This window comes from Grampus griseus, assembly GCF_964374135.1.
Source record: "Grampus griseus genome assembly, chromosome: 8".
In the NCBI taxonomy this organism is placed as follows: Eukaryota; Metazoa; Chordata; class Mammalia; order Artiodactyla; family Delphinidae; genus Grampus; species Grampus griseus.
Window position 1 is genome coordinate 83,971,212 of NC_139002.1, and position 20,739 is coordinate 83,991,950.

The 20,739-nt window shown below is 34.1% G+C and overlaps 1 protein-coding gene across 3 annotated transcripts in view; it reads right to left on the reverse strand.

The window, feature by feature from the left end:
- Positions 1 to 20,739, reverse strand: part of IMMP1L (inner mitochondrial membrane peptidase subunit 1) — a 74,313-nt gene that overhangs the window by 31,839 nt on the left and 21,735 nt on the right. The gene's annotated exons all lie outside the window — the stretch shown is intronic.

Here is a 20,739-nt window from a genome sequence, read left to right on the forward strand (position 1 = left end):
AACCCAATCAAAAAATGGGCCGAACACCTTAACAGACATTTCTCCAAGAAGACATACAACAGGCACATGAAAAGATGCTCAATATCGCTAATTATTAGAGAAATGCAAATCAAAACTACAATAATATATAACCTCACACGGGTCAGAATGGCCCTCATCAAAAAGTCTACAAATAATAAATGCTGGAGAGGGTGTGGAGAAAAGGGAACCCTTTTACACTGTTGGTGTAAATGTAAATTGGTGCAGCCACTATGGAGAATAGTATGGAGGTTCCTTAAAAAGCTAAAAATAGAGTTACCATATGATCCTGCAATCCCACTCCTAGGCATATATCCAGAGAAAACTCTAATTCAAAAAGATACATGCACTCCAATGTTCACAGCAGCACTATTTACAATAGCCAAGACATGGAAACAACCTAAGTGTCCATCAACAGATGAATGGATAAATAAGATGTGGTACATATATATATATCTATATATATATAGAGAGAGATATATATACACAATGGACTATTACTCAGCCACAAAAAAGAATGAAATATTGCCATTTGCAGCAATATGGATGGACCCAGAGATTATCATACTAAATAAAGTCAGAAAGAGAAAGACAAATAACATATGATATCACTTATATGTGGAATCTAAAAAAATGATACAAATGAACTTATTTACAAAACAGAAATAGACTCACAGACATAGAAAGCAAACTTATGGTTACCAAAAGGGAAAGGCAAGGGGAAGGATAAATTAGGAGCTTTGGATTAACAGACGCACACTACTTTATGTAAAATAGATAAACAACAAGGTCCTACTGTATAGCACAGGGAACTGTATTCAATATCCTGTAATAAACCATAATGAAAAAGAATCTGAAAAAGAAGAGATAGATAGATAGATAGATAAACTGAACCACTTTTCTATACACAGGAAACACAACATTGTAAATCAACTGTAGTTCAATTTAAAAAAATACTGGGTAAAAGGTTGTTGGTAAACAGGACATGTGCAAAGTATTAAAGTAAGTAGTTTATTATTTACAAAGGGAACAGAATACCTTTACATGAAGAGATCAAGTAAATATTACCTTTACATGAAGAGATCAAGTACATATTAACTATGTGATCAAATTTAGCTGCATAAATAATGGTAAAAACTGATATGTAGCTTCCTGACATGATGCAGTGACATACAGTACATCAACATCTTTGTACTATTCTTGCCAGAAGTGTATAACCTAAATCTAATTATGAACAATCAGACACATCTGTATCATAATCCATAAACAACTTGAACACTTAAAATATAAATTTAATAAAATAATAAGAGTATTATTTTAAATTATAAGAATAATTTAAAATACAAGGACATGACAACCAAATACAATATGAAATCCTTAACTGGATCCTGAAGCAAAAGAAAAAGAAAAGCAATAAAAGATATTATGGGAAATTTGAACATAGCCTGTAAATCAAAACACATCATCGTTTCAATGTTATATTTAACAATATCACGACTATGCAGAATGATCTTGTTCACAGAAGAAAAACACTGATTTAAAGATGAATGTAACTGTAACTTTCTTTCACATGGTTTACTTCTGCTACTAATAATATAGATAGACATATGTAGATAAATTTATACACACACATATACAAATATATACATACACACATATATGTATATATATATATACACACACATATATATGGAGGAATAGAGAAAGATAATATGGCAAGATGTTCACTGTAAATCCAGATGGAGTGTATATGAATGTGTATAACATTTTCTTCAACTCTATAACAGAATTTTTAAAAGAAGAAACACTTGGAGGAAAAAGGGTGTCCCCATAGTCATCAGGTCATTCAATCATTCAACCAATATTTATTGAGCTTCTACTATATGCCAAATACTGTGTTCAGCCCTGGAAATACAATAATGAACACGATGCCTGCCCTTATAGAGCTTATAGATTACTGGGTCAGATGTCACACACACATACAAAGTAGACAAACATGTAAATATATTAAATAATTTCCATAAAGGAAAAAATACGGTAAAGTGATACAGAATTATTGGTGGGACATATTTTTCTTAAGGATGAATCAGGAAAGATTTCTCTAAGAAAATACCATTGAAGTTAGGTCCTGAAAGATGAAATAACTATGGAAATTGTGGAAAGAACATTAAAAGCAGATGAAACAGAAAGCATGTGCTTAAGGAATTAAAAGAAGACTGGAGCACTGTGTGAAGGACATTAAATGAGACTAGAGAAAGACGAAAAATTATTCAAGTCTTGTAGAACTTTGGATTTAATTCTAAGACTAATGGGAAGCCACTGAAGGATTTAAGCAGGAGAGTAACATGATCTGATTTAGAATTTAAGATCACTCTCACTGTTATGTAGAGAAAGGACTGGAATGGGTGCAAGATTAGAAATGCTGGGAGGGTAGTTAGGCTGGACCAACTACAGAAGTGGCAAAGGAGATGGAGAAAAATGGACAGATTTGAGAAACTTTGGGAGCAAAATAAATGGCAAGGAAAAGGAAAGAATCAGGATGACCCTCAAGTTTCTGGACTGAGTAACTGGGTAAATGGAAGTCTATTTACAAGGTTCCTCTCAACACACACACTGGGATAGAAAATGAAGGGTCTGATTTTGGTCATGTTAAAATTGATGTATTTGTGAGATATCCGACTGGACATGTTAGAGACTGGCGCTCTGGAACTTAAAGGAAGTTTCATACATGGGAAGTCTTAAAAAAAATTTCTATCTTAGGACTATATTCTACTACAAACAAGAGAAAACTAGAATAACAGTAAAGTAAGGGATTTATTTTCTATTAACACTAGTTGCTATATCCAAGTTACAGGCAGGAAGAAAGAAAAAGTATAGAGTATCCTGATTAACTTTTTTCTTTTTTTAATAAATTTATTTATTTTTGGCTGCATTGGGTCTTCATTGCTGTGTACGGGCTTTCTCTAGTGTGACTAGCGGGGGCTACTCTTCGTTGCGGTGCGCTGACTTCCCATTGAGGTGGCTTCTCTTGCTGCAGAGCATGGGCTCTAGGCACATGGGCTTCAGTAGTTGTGGCTCCCAGGCTCTAGAGCGCAGGCTCAGTAGTTGTGGCACATGGGCTTAGTTGCTCCGCGGCATGTGGGATCTTCCCTACCAGGGCTCGAACCCGTGTCCCCTGCATTGGTAGGCAGATTCTCAACCACTGCGCCACCAGGGAAGCCCATCTTTTTGTCTTTTTAGCCAAAAAAAAAAAAAAAACCCATCTTTGTTCCATCAACACCTAACTGGCCAAAACTATATAACTAAGTACAGTAAGGTGTACTTATAACTAAGTACAGGGGTGCTAAGAGAACACTGCTGTTCTCTTTATAAGCTTTGTAGCACTATTTGACCTTGAAAAATCACCTGAGCATTACCTGAGAAAAATTAAAACGTTAAAGAAAGTATGAAAGGGAGACATGGAAATGGAGACAACATATACAGTCAGGTCTTTGGAAAAGTTTGGCTATGAAGGCAAGCTAAACAGTAGAGCAGGGTTTTTCATTCTCAGCAGTACTGACATTTGGAACCAGACAATTCTTTGTTGTGGGCAGCTATCTTTTACATTGTAGGATTTTAGCAGCATCCCTGGCCTCCAGATGCCAGGAGGACCCCTTCCCTAGTTGTGACAAACTAAAATGTCTCCAGACATTGCCACATGTCCCCAGGATGTAAAAAGGCCCTCAGTTGAGAACCACAGCAGTAGAGTAATAGGAAGAATGTGGTATTTAGCAAGTTTTTTAAAACACAGAAACACAGTACCATATGCTTGAGAGCCAATGGTAACAATCCCACAGGGAGATGAAGAGAGACTACTGATAAGTGAGGGAGAAGAGGAGACGGAAATAGAGAGATGCCTGAACACTGACATAAAGAAGGCAAGAGGAAGACTTCAATGCCAGTTTTGACAGAGTACTTATACCAGAATAACTTCTTGGTTGCAAAATCTGGATAAACAAAATAGCTGTTTAAAGGCATTAGGCAGCAATATAGGCAAGCCTTGAGGGGCAAGTATATATGAAAGAAGGGAAGACCATAAGGTAAACACATTCACTTGGCCTTTTCTCCAAGAATACTTGCCAATTTACAGCACAGGAAAATAAAAGTTTTAGCAGAAAGTGGCAGTTCCATTTGGTTAAGAAAGTGCTTGGAATTTATGGCCATCAAAGTAGATGGCACATGAGGGTCAAACTGTAGACAGGTAGGAACCATAAGTTGGCATGCAATTTTGCCACGAAATGCTAGTCAACTCCTAAACTGCTACCTGAGCAGAGTGAGACTCCAGAACCTCAGTAGAAAGCAGCAAATAAAAGGCTAAAAACCTAAACAGAGATGTTAGCAACCACAGAATACCACGCAATGTGAGGGAGACAGGGGTTGGACTTCAAGACCTTCCAAGGCTGGCCATGCTGGTTATGACTGCAGTAGGGTTACCACTGAGAGTGAGGGCAAAACTGAAAGGGATCAGCCTTAACAAAGAATACAACCCACCCTTGACAGGATTAAAGTGACCTGTTCACACACTACCTGGCTGCTGAGGAAAAACAAAACAAAAACTCTGAATTTGCATAGGAAGAATAGATCAACGAGAACTCCCACAATATTTTCTATAATGTTGGAGTGGGAAGGCCTTTTTTATTTTTATTTATTTATTTATTTTTGCGGTACGCGGGCCTCTCACTGTTGTGGCCTCTCCCGTTGCGGAGCACAGGCTCTGGATGCGCAGGCTCAGCGGCTATGGCTCACGGGCCCAGCCGCTCCGCGGCACGTGGGATCTTCCCGGACCGGGTCACGAACCCGTGTCCCCTGCATCGGCAGGCAGACTCTCAACCACTACGCCACCAGGGAAGCCCAGGAAGGCCTTTTTTAAAACAAAACTGAGATATAATTCACATGCCATGAAATTCACTCTTAAAGTATACAATTGTAAAAGCTGTGTTCAAACACTGATAGTTTTGTTAGTTTGATAGTAGAAAAATGAAGGAGCTCTTAATTCAGGTTTTTATCTTCTCAATCTCATGAGCTGAGGTCAAGAGCAGAGACTGAGAACTCTCAGCATAAAGCAAGCTGGTAAACAGAACTGGTTACAGATGTATTAGTATTCTATTGCTTCTGTAACGAATTACCATAAAGTTAGTGGTTTAAAACAACACAAATTTATGATCTTACAGTCTGTAGGTCAGAAGTCCACTATGTGCCTCACTGAACTAAAAATCAAGGTTTGGCAGGGCTGCATTCCCTTCTGGAAGCTCTAGGGAAGAATCCATCTCCTTGCCTTTCCAGCTTCTAGAAGCACAAACGTTCCTTGGCTCATGGTCCCCTCTTCCGACTTCAAAGTAAGCAGCACTGCATTTCTCTGACCATTCTTCCTTGGTCACATCTCCCTCTAACTCTCTGGCTTTATTTTGCCATCTTCTTCCACTCTTAAGAACCCCTGTGATTAAACAGAGCCCACCCAGATAATCCATGATAATCTCCTCATTCACATTCCTTAATTTAATCACATCTGCAAAGTCCTTTTTGCCATGTAAGGTAACATATTCACATGTTCTAGAGATTAAAACATGGATATCTTGGAGTGAGGGGTGTAATTATTCTACCTGGTAGCCACATCAAAATACCGACACACTCAACCAGTAGTTATCAAAGTGTGGTCCCCAGATCAGCAGGCATTTGTTTGAAGTGCAAATTCTTGGGCCAAACTCAAGATTTATGTAATCAGAATGGGAGTGTTGCTCGGCAGTCTGTGTTTTAACAAGTTCTCCAGGTGATTCTGAAACAGAATTTGAGAACAACTGCTCTAAGCTGCTCTAAGTGGCCAATGGCCACTTCTATCCTTGAGCAGCCTTGCTCATCTAGTCATTTATTACTGTGTGCCAGATAACGTACCATATTCCATGTGTGCTGTGAGAAAAGTTGGAAAGCTTTGGCATATAGAATTTTAATCCACCTAGGAAACAGAATTTACTACTTTTTATTCCCTATTACATTTATATTTTAAAAAACTGAGTTAGATAAATCAGGAGTTTGGGATTAACATTTACACACTACTATATATAAAATAGGTAAACAACAAGAACCTACTGTACAGCACAGATAACTATACTCAATATCTTGTAATAACCTATAATGGAAAAGAATCTGAAAAAGTATATATATATAACTGAATCACTTTGCTATACACTTAAAACTAACACAACATTGTAAATTAACTATACTTCAATAAAAAAACTGAGTTATTAATGTAGAGAACCAATTCCTTTAATGGGGAGTCTATGTACTCTATCACATAACTAATAGAAAAGCTAGGAAAAAAGAAATGAAAATTTAAAATTGTGACTGTGCCACATAATACAGGAAAGGAAACGTACAATAATCCTCCCCAGAAAACCTTTAAGAGATTCTGATTAAAATATAGTAAAACTCGGGCTTCCCTGGTGGCACGGTGGTTGAGAGTCCGCCTGCCGATGCAGGGGACACGGGTTCGTGCCCCGGTCCGGGAAGGCGCCACATGCCGCGGAGCGGCTGGGCCCGTGAGCCATGGCCGCTGAGCCTGCATGTCCAGAGCCTGTGCTCTGCAACGGGAGGGGCCACAACAGTGAGAGCCCCGCGTACCGCAAAAAAAACAAAACAAAACAAAAAAATATATATATATGTAGTAAAACTCCACATAATACTGGCATAAGGGAGCAAGGTTGTTGTCTAATTTCAATGTTCTATATCTACATTATAGATTTTAAAATTTTTTCTTCCTATAACATAAAGTTAGAAAACACTTTGTCGGATGTAGGTAATAATGGCTTCTTTCAATATACATAAAAAATCCTCAAATACCAACCAAAATAACAGTAACAACAATTACAGCAAATACTTAAATAGTAGTCTTGAGTGCCAAGCACTGTTCTAGTTACATATATTAACTCACTTAATTCTTACAATAACTCTATGAGAACTCATTTTATCAAGTATCTCATTTTACAGATAAAGAAACTGAGGGACAGAAAGGTTAAGGAACTATTAAAAATCACACAGCTCATACACAGCAGAGCCAGAATTCAAAACAAGGAGGTTGGGTTCTAAAGTCCACCACTATGCTCTACTGCCTCTCAATAAAAATCAAAGAACTTTGTTGGAGACTATTTATAAAATAGGCATGGGAGAGAGGTTGGACTGACGTTAAAACTAGCTAAAAAGATGGAGCAGAGTGAACTCTAGAAGCTGAAAAACAAGTAGACATTTCTCCATCCTTGAAGTTTCTGGGAATAGGGGTACAAGTCTAAGATCTTGATTTAGATCTAACCATTAAAGTAGGCTTTACAATGATTTCAGAATACCCAAAGCCACAAAGAAAATATCCATCTGATTGTTCAGGTCTGGAATTCCTTCGAAAAGAAGAGAAAGCGTTTTGTTTCAGAAACAGGAAAAAAGGTAAAGTGTCAGGGTTAATTGAAACTATCAGTTTACAGAAATTCATTTATTTTAAATTATAAGCAGTCAATCAAAGAAGTGATTAATATCATACTTCTTTTTGTTTTGATACATGGAATAGTTAGTGAATATATCAGCATTTAAAGAAGGATTCACATTAAGAAAAGGTGAGAAGAGAGTAGGATGTGAAGCAGAAGACAAATCCCAACATCATAGTTTTGCTACATTTACCTTCATTTGGACAAGAAACAGCAGACTTATGACATTCCTGAGACCTCTATGATTTCTAAAATTCAAGAATATCTACAACAAAATACACTTTTCCCATAGAATTATATCTATCTATCTATCTATACAAAGTAACTGAAAGATATATGTCCATTTCTGACCGTGAATGGAAGTTACTGTGACAAGAAGAGAACAACAAAGACTCATTAAGACATGGATGTTGAGTGGTGTACTCTGTTCAATAGCTAAATAATTCACTCTCACACAGCAGCCTCTCCATCAAAGTAATTAAAATTCCTGCCATTTCAAAATCACCTTCAAGGCTGCTCATGAATTGTTCATATCTGTAATGTTAAATCTACTGTAAGACATGTGCAGAGGATACTTTTTACATTCTAGAACTGCAAATTCAAGGAGCATTTATCCCCATAATCAATGAAAATTTTATTTAAATCTATTTATTTTGATTCATTCTCAGAGGAAATAACTGACAGCACTTTAAGGTTTAAAGCAGTGAATACTGCTTTAAATTTGACTGCAGCATCAAAATAACTGAAGAACCTAATTAAAATCCAAATTTCCAGGCTCCCATCATGGAGCTAATGAATTAGAATTTGTGGGAGCAAGGCTGCAGAATCAGTAGTTTTAGTAAGCTCCCAGGAAGGAAACCCAGTAAAGAACTTTGTGCTGTCATTTGAGACCACTGAGACATACTCACCATTTTCAGAAACTTGACAAAATTTAACCATTCATTATTTTTAAACTAAATGTTAACTTTGGGATCATTCTATAAATTTTCATCATCAAGTAAACTGTATAATGCTAACATTTCAATGATTTTGAAAATCCAATATTATTTTCTGAAGTTCACCTTTTATACATATATATACAAAATCAAAACTCATTCTACGTTTATAAAGCATAAGCACTTGACACTATTAATATAATTAAGTACCAGCTTCCAAACAGTGAAATACCAAAACCACCCCATTCATTTACCAATAATTCCCCAATGGCTATATAATCCATCTATTTCAGAACAATATACAAGTTGTACAAGCAATAGTTGAAGGATATTCATTCAAATGGAAGAAATATCATTTAGCATTATTACAGGCTAGCTGTCATGTGCCAGTCTACAGTTCATGCATGGCCCTTTAGGGGTAATACTAAGGCTCACAAATTACCAAAAAAGAAAAAAAAGTTTATCATCTCTTAAATAATCAATAAGTCCTATGATTCCCATTCTGCACTACTGTTACAGTTGACTTATTTTTTTTTTAATTTTCTTCATTTCTCCCATCCTATATCCCTTTTTCTTATCTCCAAAAATAACTCCCTTAACTTTTATTAAAGACACATTATGAGTCACCTGTGCAATAAATTTATTAGTTGTAGCTTTTAAAGATGAGTCAACTTTATGTTATCAACAAGGTATTAAATTCAAGTAACGGATACCTATTTGAAAAGAATGTATGTCACTGAGAAGACCCTATATGTTTACAATGAATTTAATTAAGATGAGTTTATTTGGGACTTTCCAAAGGAGATAACCATTTCTAGTCAAATAATAATGGCTAGGACAGGGAAGGAAAAAACACTTAACTCTCAAATGCCACTCAGTAAACAGCTGATTAAAAAACAGAAAAGTAAACAGTGACCATGTTTAATAAAAGTTTTGAGACAAATTTTATTTTGAAAGGAAAGCTACTCTTTTGAAATAATTATATAATACTATTATATAAACTACCATAGAAAGTTACCCTGAGAAATACACTACCTGACAAAATAATTTGAAATTACACATAAACCAAATATTGTATATTTAAAATACAAGTAATTATATTACGAGGATAAGGAAAAGTTTTTAGTCCACTTATTTCATGAATAGATCTTTTCAGTGTAACAGAATTTTACATAAACAGCTTTTCAAATAGTAAAAATACAAACAGAAGGCTAAAGAAGTCCTTTAAAACGAACATAATGCAGTTCAGTAGAAATATTATTAAGCTTTCTCATTCATTCACTTTAAATGGGACAACCAATGAAGAAACACATTTTGGAATACAATAGCTTGGAACCAGTTAAAAAAAATTCATTAAGAATAACAAATTTGCTAGGTAGGTTTGACCAACGATCGCGACATAAATTTATATTTTATTATTGTTTTTTTAGATAAAGACCTCATATGGAGAAAAGTAAAATGTACTACACATAAACAGAGACTGCAAGTAAATCAATATATTATGCATAATGGATGATTATATTTCAGTTATTCTTATAATTTCAAAAAGACTTTAGTCACCTATATTTAAGATTTTTAAGTTTAAAAACATTAAGATTAACGTTTTATAATCTATTTTTTCAAATATAAAGCTACTAAATCAAAAAACATAAGAAGATAAAAATCAAGTCCTATGAATAAATATTTTAAAAGTATTCCAGGATCATAACACTGACAACACTAATTATCTTTTCCAGTCTTGGCAGTTATGTTGCATACTGTTTGGGTGACTGATGGGATAATTTCACTTCATTTTCTCTCAGTTTATTCTGGACCATGTAAGAAAAGAATATTAAAATAATTAACACCTCTAAACAAAGTAGTTGATAAAGTTTTTGGTTGAAATAAAATGCTTAAAAAAAGAAAACCTCAATTAACTAATACATGATTCTAGAGCAAGTAACTAAACCCCCATCTGCTAAAGGAAAACTTTGACTAAGAATTTCTGATTTTAAAAAATAGTCATTCAGTATTGATATAAACTATTTTATGACTTTTACATAAGATCATACACTTTCACAAAGAGGCTTTTTTATCAGCAGTTTGAGTCAGCATTTCCTTAATTATCAAAAGTATATGTCGATATATTTTGGTATCATTAAACATTTTATTCACTAAAAATATTTAATCAGCAGGAATTGAAGCAGTCATAAAACAGGTAAAACATATGACAAAACAAATTACTCCAATTCCTTACACCTATAGACAGTAGGATTTATTGATAATGGCCTCATATCTAGAAGAACACCAAAGTCTTTAATATTTAATGTCAAATATAAATCTTTATCAATAGCAAACACATTGTATCACCAAACTAGAAAAAGTATAAAAGACAATAATCAACTTTTCTATTTGAACATTTTAATACATTTTAAGTCATACATAGTTTATAGTCTATATATGTCTTCCATAATTTTGAGTCATATAGCTTATAATAAGGCAACATATTTTAAATAATAAAAAAGCATATTCTTTGCCTTGATCACCTGATTTTTTTGGTTGTTGTTTATAAAATTAATCATAGTTAGCAGGATAGAAATCGCTTTGAGCTTCATGAATGACATCCAAGAGATGGGAAAGGATTAGTTCTCAGTTGCTGCCAGTTATAGTGCCAGGTGGCTTTTTCTGCAGTGAAGGTGTTACGGATAATCCCATTACACTGGTACTAAATCTTGCAGACATCAAAATTATCACCAAGGTTCCTTTTCATCCCATCCTTTCCAAATGACTGGAAGTCGCTTCACCTGAAAGAAGTCAAATCCACATGCAGCTGCTGCTTTAGCAGACAGCAAACTCCCTGAGAATGCCAGTCGTGATTCAATTTTGCTGTGCTGGTGGCCCCCTATTCCCTGTCCAATAATACATCTGTTAAAAAATCCTACAGCTACAAATCAAGTTTAATCCTACTAGGGACCTCATGTTGGTCTTGTCTTCCAAAAAGGCAGCAGGTTCTGCTGTCTATCTGCTGGCGTCTGGGGAATACCATTTAAATCCCAGCCCTACTTAGAAGAATAAGCTAAGGATCACAAAACATGACCTCAAAAACCCTGATATGACTATATTCTGACCCAGAGGCATTCATTCTAGGTGAAGATTAGAACTTTGCATAATAAGATTACACAGCAAGTGAATGATATCAAGGGACTATCCATATGCAGCCGCCTGGTTTTCTATAGACAGCCTGTGCTCTGCAATATGCAGTGCAGACGAAAAAGAGCTTGGTCTTTCTAGCTGAAATAAAATAGATTCACATAAATTAGTTGGCCATTTCCAGATTCCTAAATCCCCTATTACATCTTTTATTGACAGCTCCGGTGAGGATAGCACAAATGTTATTCCTTTTCATTCTGTGCTTCTAGAACAATCATGCTCTGTAATTGAAATGTACATAGATTATGGCTAGAAATTAACATCTTGTTTGCTGTAATCTTGGATTACAATTGACTGTGTACATAATAAAATTAGGAAATCAATGGATGGATTTATCATCTCCAAGAAACTAGAGGCATTGTTTAAAGAATAGTTCAACATTTTGTGCCAACACTTTAAATGTATAAGTCACAAAGAGAAGTCAATAAAAATTTAAGTGAGTAAAAGAATACAACAGGCATCAGCCAATATCTACATAAAAGTTAGATTACACAAAAATTAGTTCATTTCCCTCAAAATTTAGAAAATGTGAATTATTCAGAGGTTTCACAAACAGGATTTTCTCCCTAAACCATACATGAACAAGAAGGTCAGTTACATATAATAAGGCCTCTACTTTTTTATAAAGTAGTTACAGTAGCAGTGTTTTATACAAATCATCTTGATCATTTTATACTTTAAAATATTTGAATAAATTCAAATCAATTGTAATTCAAAGTTTTATAATTCTTAACTGTATACTTTTAAAGTACACAGTGAAGTAACCTCTCCTTATATTTATATATATACAGAGCATTTAAAATGTATGGAATCCTAGAAATATTTAAAAAACAATACTTTATGTTTAGTTTTCTTCCAAGAAAATGAAAACTGTACCAACTCTAAGCAAACATATATGAAAAAAGAGATTCATATTCATTCACCCAAATACCTATCCAGAAAAATTCTAAGAATGTGAGAAGAAGGAGTTCTCAACTTTAAAGAAAAAAAGAAGTATCAAGATTTGCCATGGGATTCTTATAAAATTAAGATGCTCGGTATACCTGAAATATGACTTATTTGACAAGTCTGATTTGCCCACAATTGTTGAGGAACATACTACATCCATTACGTTGGCCATTATTATCTCCTTATCATCACAATACCTGTAAGCATAGCTCCATAATATCTGATAAATACTCAGAGTCAGGTAACATAATTCTGATTTTGTGTATAAATCAGGCACCAATATTATTAGTGCTAGAGCTATAAAAAACACTATATGTAATTTCAACTTTATAGAACATGAATACTGTTTGATTATCTTTATTAGAATATTACAAGAAAATTAATGAAGAATGAAAAAATACACATTTCTGTTATGATTTTTATATGTAATACTCTAGAGCTACACTGTTCAATAAGGTAGCCATTAGCTACATATGGCTATCGAGCACTTGAAATGTGACTAGTCCAAATTGAGATGTACTGTAAGTATAAAATATACACTGGACTCTGAAGACAGTACAAAAAGAGAATAAAATATTTTGTATTAATTACATATTGAAAAGATAATATTTTGGATCTAATGGGTTAAATAATATATATATATGACTTGCATTATATTTCTCTGGAACAGCACTGCTCTAGCAGATCATACAATTTCAATAACATACTCCTAAGCTAACTGAAATTGTACTACTAATAAAAACACTAAAGCAGAGGGTTATTATGGAAAAACAAACATTCCAGTATCAAATCTGATAGAAAAGCCTAGTAAAGAAAAACAAAATGTTGTCATTTATTTTCTATTTCATATCTCTAGCTTAAGGGTAGTGGGGGAGAAGAAGGGACCAGCCAAATCAATGACCAACATGTACCAAAAAAGAATGTTTTATAGTTACAAAAATGCTTTAACCCAGTAAACAAAGGTTTTTAGAAAAAACAGCTTGGGCAACTTCATAAAAGACTAGTAAGGTGTTATCCCTCAATGAGTCCAATAAACAGCAACTTCAAAAAAGTCTGGATCTAGACAGGGCTGTGATTTTTGCCTAAGGTGCTATATAATTGTTTATATTCAAATTTTAAAACTACATTTTAAGTAATAACTATAATAGAGATTTGAAGCATTTAGTATATTTCAGAATTTTAGCAAAATTTAAAAGATCAATTTTATAAATTACTAGAAAACTGCTTTTTCATTATTCTCCTCATCATTTCATCAATGTAGGTAAAGAAAAAATAGTCCATTAATAAAAAGTGTTTTACAGAAACAAGGCAAACTGTAAATAGTTAAAGTATAAAACATATACCTAATTTAATTCAAGAAAGTTAATGGCTGATTTAGTATGACCACAGACAATTGATATCATACAATTAAAACACACAGTCTATCTTTGTCACACATTGGAATATTATTTCAATATAAACAATAGTATGTAAGGTATTAACTCATTTAAAAGTTGCTTTTTCATAATTATTCCTTCATAATATGTATCTAAAATACTAAGACTAAAGATGAAATATGAGTATCAATAAATAAGATGGGTAAACTCTAAATCAATTCTTCATGACCCAGCCATGTCACTTTTTCCTATCCTTTTAAAATTAAGTTCTTTTCTTTTCTGGTTACAAGTATCACACAGACATAGACACACATAGACACAAAAAAACCCCCAAAATAATAACAATAAAAAACTTTCTAGTCATCAATATATGAGTGCAATGATATTCAGTCTAAGCTAATCCCCAGACATCCAAATTCATGAATAAAAATTCATCAGTTTTAAATACACTGAGCCTATTAAGCAAGAACAAAAGCATATGCACAAAAGAGCTTTTAATATATTTCAAAGCCCACAAGAGCCATGGTCTCATTAAAATTATAAATTACACAAACATGGAATGAAGATTCAAACTGCAGTGCAGCTAAGCAGATTACAGAAAACCCCGCGTTCCATATGATAACACACCATGGCCCTCCCAGATGGAGGCTTGGAACAAAAAGGCCATCACCACAGCTAGGGAAAACCTCCTTGTGATCTCTGGTTTCTGTTCAGCAGATGACAGCCAAATAATATGTTGATTATTCTGTTTGTGCTGCTAAGCTTGTAAGATGGAATAAAAGCGATATGATCTATTGTGAACCCAATGCTAATGTGTTGCTCCACTCATAAATAATATGCTGAATTTATTTTGAAAATATCTTTTATCTGAATTTCAGTTTTCAAATGCATGAATTAAAATAAAAGCCAGTAGAAAATTATATTTAATGTTATGCTTTAAACTAAAAAATGAAGATGACAAGTGAAAAATATCTAGGTGCTTAGTTAAGAGTCAAGTACAATCACCTTTCTTTAATTTCAGCACTGTGATCAAAGACAAAATATATTTTTAAATAGGCAATTACTCTCATGAAATATAAATGTAAAATTAAGTAATACAATAGTCATGAAGTTAACAATAAACATTATTGACAAGATAAAAACTAAAATACCAGGGTATATAAAAACACTTTGCTGCAATATAAATAATAGCACATAGAACAAATACCTAAAATATTTTTGAATAATAAAAAGTATCACTGAAGGGCTTATGAATGTTAACTTGTACACAAATGGATGCTCACAAGAAATCCTATTTAAAATCAAAATAATTAAAAAGAAGCTTATATAGTAGGAAGCAGCCGCATAGCACAGGGAGATCAGCTCAGTGCTTTGTGACCACCTAGAGGGGTGAGATGGGGACGGTAGGAGGGAGATGCAAGAGGGAGGAGATATGGGGATATATATATATGTATAGCTGATTTACTTTGTTATAAAGCAGAAACTAACACATCATTGTAAAGCAATTATACCCCAAAAAAGATGTTTAGAAAAAAAGAAGCTTATAAAAATAATTTGCAAATATAATAGATAGCATTCATATCGCTTTGATGACAAAAGTTAAAACCTAATTTTTCTCCTCAATTAAATATCCTAAACTTTAACAGCGTAAACTATACCCAAATGAGGTAACTGGAATTACGTCTGTAAATACTTCACAAAATTTCATGGATAAACATTTTTATGAATACTAGAATTGTTAAAAATATTGAAAATCATAACATTTTCCCACCCCAGAAATTCTTTCCTGGATTTTCTAGTAAACTTTCCTTAAAGACAAACAAATAAATAAAGTAGTACATTAAAGCTGCAGGTAAGGTAAACACAGATTACACACTATTTTCTTAAGGGGGTATTTTGTAGGTGGTACATAATTATGTTCATTTACAAAAGTCCACTTTGTTTTTCTGTCTAGAGACATAGTTTGAGTCTAAAAAGAGAAGCAAAACTGCCTAACGTGAGAATACAGGCTAAAAATTACGGATGCAAAAGGTAAAATTACAACACTTTTAGAGAAAAACACAGAACACAGAACATCCTTGGCATAGACAATTATTTCTTAAGTAAGATGTAAAAGCACTAAACATAAATGACAAACTAGACTACTTTAAAGGCATAAACTTCTGTTCATCAAAAGCACTATTAATAGATTGAAAAGGCAAACCTCAGAGTTGGAGAAATATTTGCAATACCTAAAAAAATGAAGGACTCATATTCTGAATATATAAAGAGCTCCTACAAATCAAAGAAAAAGGCAGCCCAACAAAAAAATGGGCAAAAGAAGTGAACAGGCACTTCACAAAAGAGAATAACAAATAGTCAATATACATATGAAAAAGTGCTCAATTTCATCAATCATCAGGGAACTAGAAATTAAAACAGTATAATGATTTACTACTTTATACCCACCAGAATTGAAAGATGAAAAAGATGGCGAAAAGGGAGCGTTAGCAAAGACGCAGAGCAACTTGAACTCTCATATGAACGTAAATTAGTACAACCATTTCAGAAAACTGGCAATTTTGATTAAAGCTGGAAATAAACGTACTTATGATCCAGTAATTTTGCTCCTAGACATATGCTCAGCAGAAACCCATAAATATATTAATCAGGAGATATGTATTAGAATGTTTATATTTATTATATGGAAATCACCCAAATGTCCATTAACAGAATAGATAAAAAATAGTTGTGATATAGTCATATAATAGAATGCAGCAATGAAAATGAACAGATTACAACTACATGCAACAATGTAGTTGAATCTCAAGACATAATGTTGAACAAAGGAAACCAGACATAAAAAAATTATACTGTATAATTCTATACATAAAATACAAAACCAAGCAAAACTAATCTATGCTATTAAAAGTCAAGGCAGTGGTAATCCTTGTGCAGGGAGGGAGACAGTGGCTGGAAGAGAGCATGAAGGTGTCTTCTAGAGTGCTGATAATGTTCTTTTTCGTATCTGGGTGCTGTTTGCATAATTGTATTTGGCTTCTAAAAAATTCATTGAGCCATCCACTTATAATATGTACACTTTTCCATATATATAGCTTTCTTTAAAAATGCAATTTTGCACACAAATACAGATATACAAAGGTAGTCAAAATCCTTGTCATAAGAAATTTAGGAACAACTAATGTATGTATAACCTAAAGGTGAAAACTAAAGGTTCTTATACTACTTATTTGAATAATCAATTTTTCAAACCAATAGGTAAGATAAGTTCCTGAACTCTTATAAATGGAGGAGCAACAGCTATTCACCCTATTATATTCCCCAGCTCCCAAGCTACAATACCATATTTTCAGAGATAACTGGCCTTTGTGTCAGAGTAGCTGCTGGTGCCGCTATTATAACAGAGCTTCTAAAATAGTCTCAGTACTGAAAAATTGCCCTTATGTGAGAAACTAAAGTAGCACAGAAGATAAGGCAGTATAAAGAATATGTTTGCCGTTTTCCCCATTGCCCTCAAATTTCATAAGCTTTTATTTATTATGAAAGCTTATTACCTAATTTAATGGGAATCTTTTGAAAACATTTATTTTACTTTTCAGTGAAGTTAAAATATAATTCTTTAATATCAATATCCTATAAATTAAACGAAACTTCATGATAATTTGACAATTTACATCTCATTTCCCACTTAAATATTTTCCCTTACTTCTATACTGGAACCAACACACGATTTACAACACTGTTTTTCTCATATTGAAAAGATATTTTAAGAAATAAGCTAAGGGCTTCCCTGGTGGCACAATGGTTAAGAATCTACCTGCCAATGCAGGGGACACGGGTTCGAGCCCTGGTCTGGGAAGATCCCACATGCCGTGGAGCAACTAAGCCCATGAGCCACAACTACTGAGCCTGCGCTCTAGAGCCCACGAGCCACAACTACTGAGCTCATGTGCCACAACTACTGAAGCCTGTGTGCCTAGAGCCTGTGCTCTGCAACAAGAGAAGCCACTGCAATGAGAAGCCCGTGCACCACAACAAAGAGTAGCCCTCACTCTCTGCAACTAGAGAAAGCCCGCGCACAGCAACAAAGACCCAGCGCAGCCAAAAATAAATTATAAAAAAAAAAAAGAAAGAAGCTAAAAGAGATCACCTAATGATTGTATAGTTCACATTTTACTTGTATAATAAATATTTATTCAGTTCTTACTATCTCCCTGGCTCTGGGGATAAAGGAACAAAACTGGCTAATTCTGTGGGAAATATAGTAGGTTTATCCCTTTCTTTCTCTCTCTCATTTGACTAACAAATAAAACAAAACTATTTTTAACTAGTAACATAGTCACATATTCAAAAATTAAAAACAATCTAAAAGATATACAGTAAAAGCCCCATCTACTTTGTTTTCCTTACCCATCCACATACAAGATTTAGATTTTGTATACCTGTCCAGATTTTCTTTATGCAAATATAAGCAATTATGAATATATCTTATGCCTCTCCTCCTTTACACAAAAAGTAGTTTACTATACACTCTGCTTGAACTTTGCTCTTTTCAAATAACAATGTATGCTTGAAAACTTTCCAAATCTTCATATAGAGAACAACCTTTCTATTTTTACAGCTGTAGAGTACTTCACTGTACAGCTATGCCAGAGTTCATTCAACCAGTACCCTACTGATAGATAGTAGGGATGTTTCCAATCTTTTGCTGCTACAAAAGAAGCTACAATGAAAACTTTTATGCATATGTTTTGTTTTGTTTTGTTTTGTTTGCGGGTATGCGGGCCTCTCACTGTTGTGGCCTCTCCCGTTGCGGAGCACAGGCTCCAGACGCGCAGGCTCAGCGGCCATGGCTCACGGGCCCAGCCGCTCCGCGGCACGTGGGATCTTCCCGGACTGGGGCACGAACCCGTTTCCCCTGCATCGGCAGGCAGACTCTCAACCACCGCGCCACCAGGGAAGCCCTGCATATGTTATTTTATAAGTACGTAAGTATATCTGTAATAAATTCCCAGAATTGGTTGAGACAAGTGTGTAAATGCATTGGTCTTTCTCTAGAAATTGCTAATTTTTCTTCTGTGGGGGCTGTGTCATTTTGCTTCCACCACATATACATCTCAGATGTATACCAGAAAAAGCTATTCTTCTCTTTGGGCCTCTAAGATATTTTGTTCATTAGGCAATTCTCAAAGATGTTCTCATTGGAAAAAACTATATGAAGTTCTTTGTTTATTTGTCCCCAAATGCATATGTAAAATTGCTGACTTAGTTTTCAAGTTGGAAAAATATCGCTGATGTAGGAAATCATCATATTGATGCCTAATGTGCTGGGATAGCAACTGTCTATCTCTCTTCCCGAGATCTCCTTTCATTTAAAAACAAATATACACCCCCCATCCCAATTTTTTTCCTTTAAATTCACATTCAGTACTTTATAATTGGGAAAGCAGTCAAATGCATTTCACTTTTAAATGAATGTTTTCCTGAAGCACTTAAATGTTTTCTGGAAACCAAATCTATGTTACTTCTATATTTTCCTTTACAAAGCTATCATTTCAAAGGTAGTTTAATCTTTATGACTGACATTTTCAATAGGCAATGTCACCTAATACATTGTTTTTATTTCGAAGTCCATCCTGTCAAATATCTTATCATTAAAAACAACCACTTAAGCTCATTGGACTTCCTATTTAAGGAATCCTTAAGTTAATCCAGTTTCAATATCACTGTTTTATAAGAAAATATGTACATGATAATTTTTATTCCCCAAATAAGGATACCATAGTATTGATACATGCAAATCTAGGCTGCATTTCAATCATCCAGAAATCAGTTGTAAGATAATCTCAGTCTCTTGGAACAAAGCAGTAAGACAAGTTGCTGACCCCAAAGTAAATTTTAAATTTACTTTCTATGCCCTTAATCAGTAGATGGGGCAGACCATACTTAAGCTCTCACCTAACCAATGAATATGTTAGGTAAATGCTGATTTTTTACATTAGAGTTAATATAATGCACTGAGAGCAAAAAACAAGAATTACCTAACAAAGGTAAAACAAAACAACAACAAAAAAACCACATCGTAAGCAGCACCCAGGACATAAAAGTTATCAGTCTAAGACAATTTAGGAAAACGGTCCTAGACAGCCTAACGGTCTCTGAGGAAATCACATAAATTCTGTGAAATGACTAATGTTCACAATAACAACTCTGACCCATCAAAAAAAACAAAAACAAAAACAACTTACATTATACTCAATTTGTTCTGTTTAAAAAGACAGAAGGGTACATTTTATATTTCAAAAACATTTTATAAAAAAATATTCATATGAAATAAACTTTGGCACACAAAAGAATAAGATTCAATTATTCACAAAATTAACAGATGAGGAAATAGTACACCACTTGTTAATAACAGGCCAATGAATGAGGAATTACTCTAAGTAAGATTCTCAAAGTTAGAATATACCACAGTTGCCTTTCAGAAGATGAATTGTAATAAAGTGCAGTAACATTTTGGGGGCCTTTAAACATACAATTCTCTGTGCAAGGCCACTTCTTGGTTAAGAGTCAAAAGAATACCTGATAATTTCTGAAAGCTAGTCATGCAAATTCTCCACTTCAATGGCTGGACACACTCAAGAATATATCCTGATTTCACTTTTCACTTTGTTTTCTTTAAATTGTGACTGCCACTAAGTAGACAGTTTGGTCTGGTTTCTGGCTCCAACCTTGTGCAATTCACTCAATCTCTTTAGCTCTCCTTAT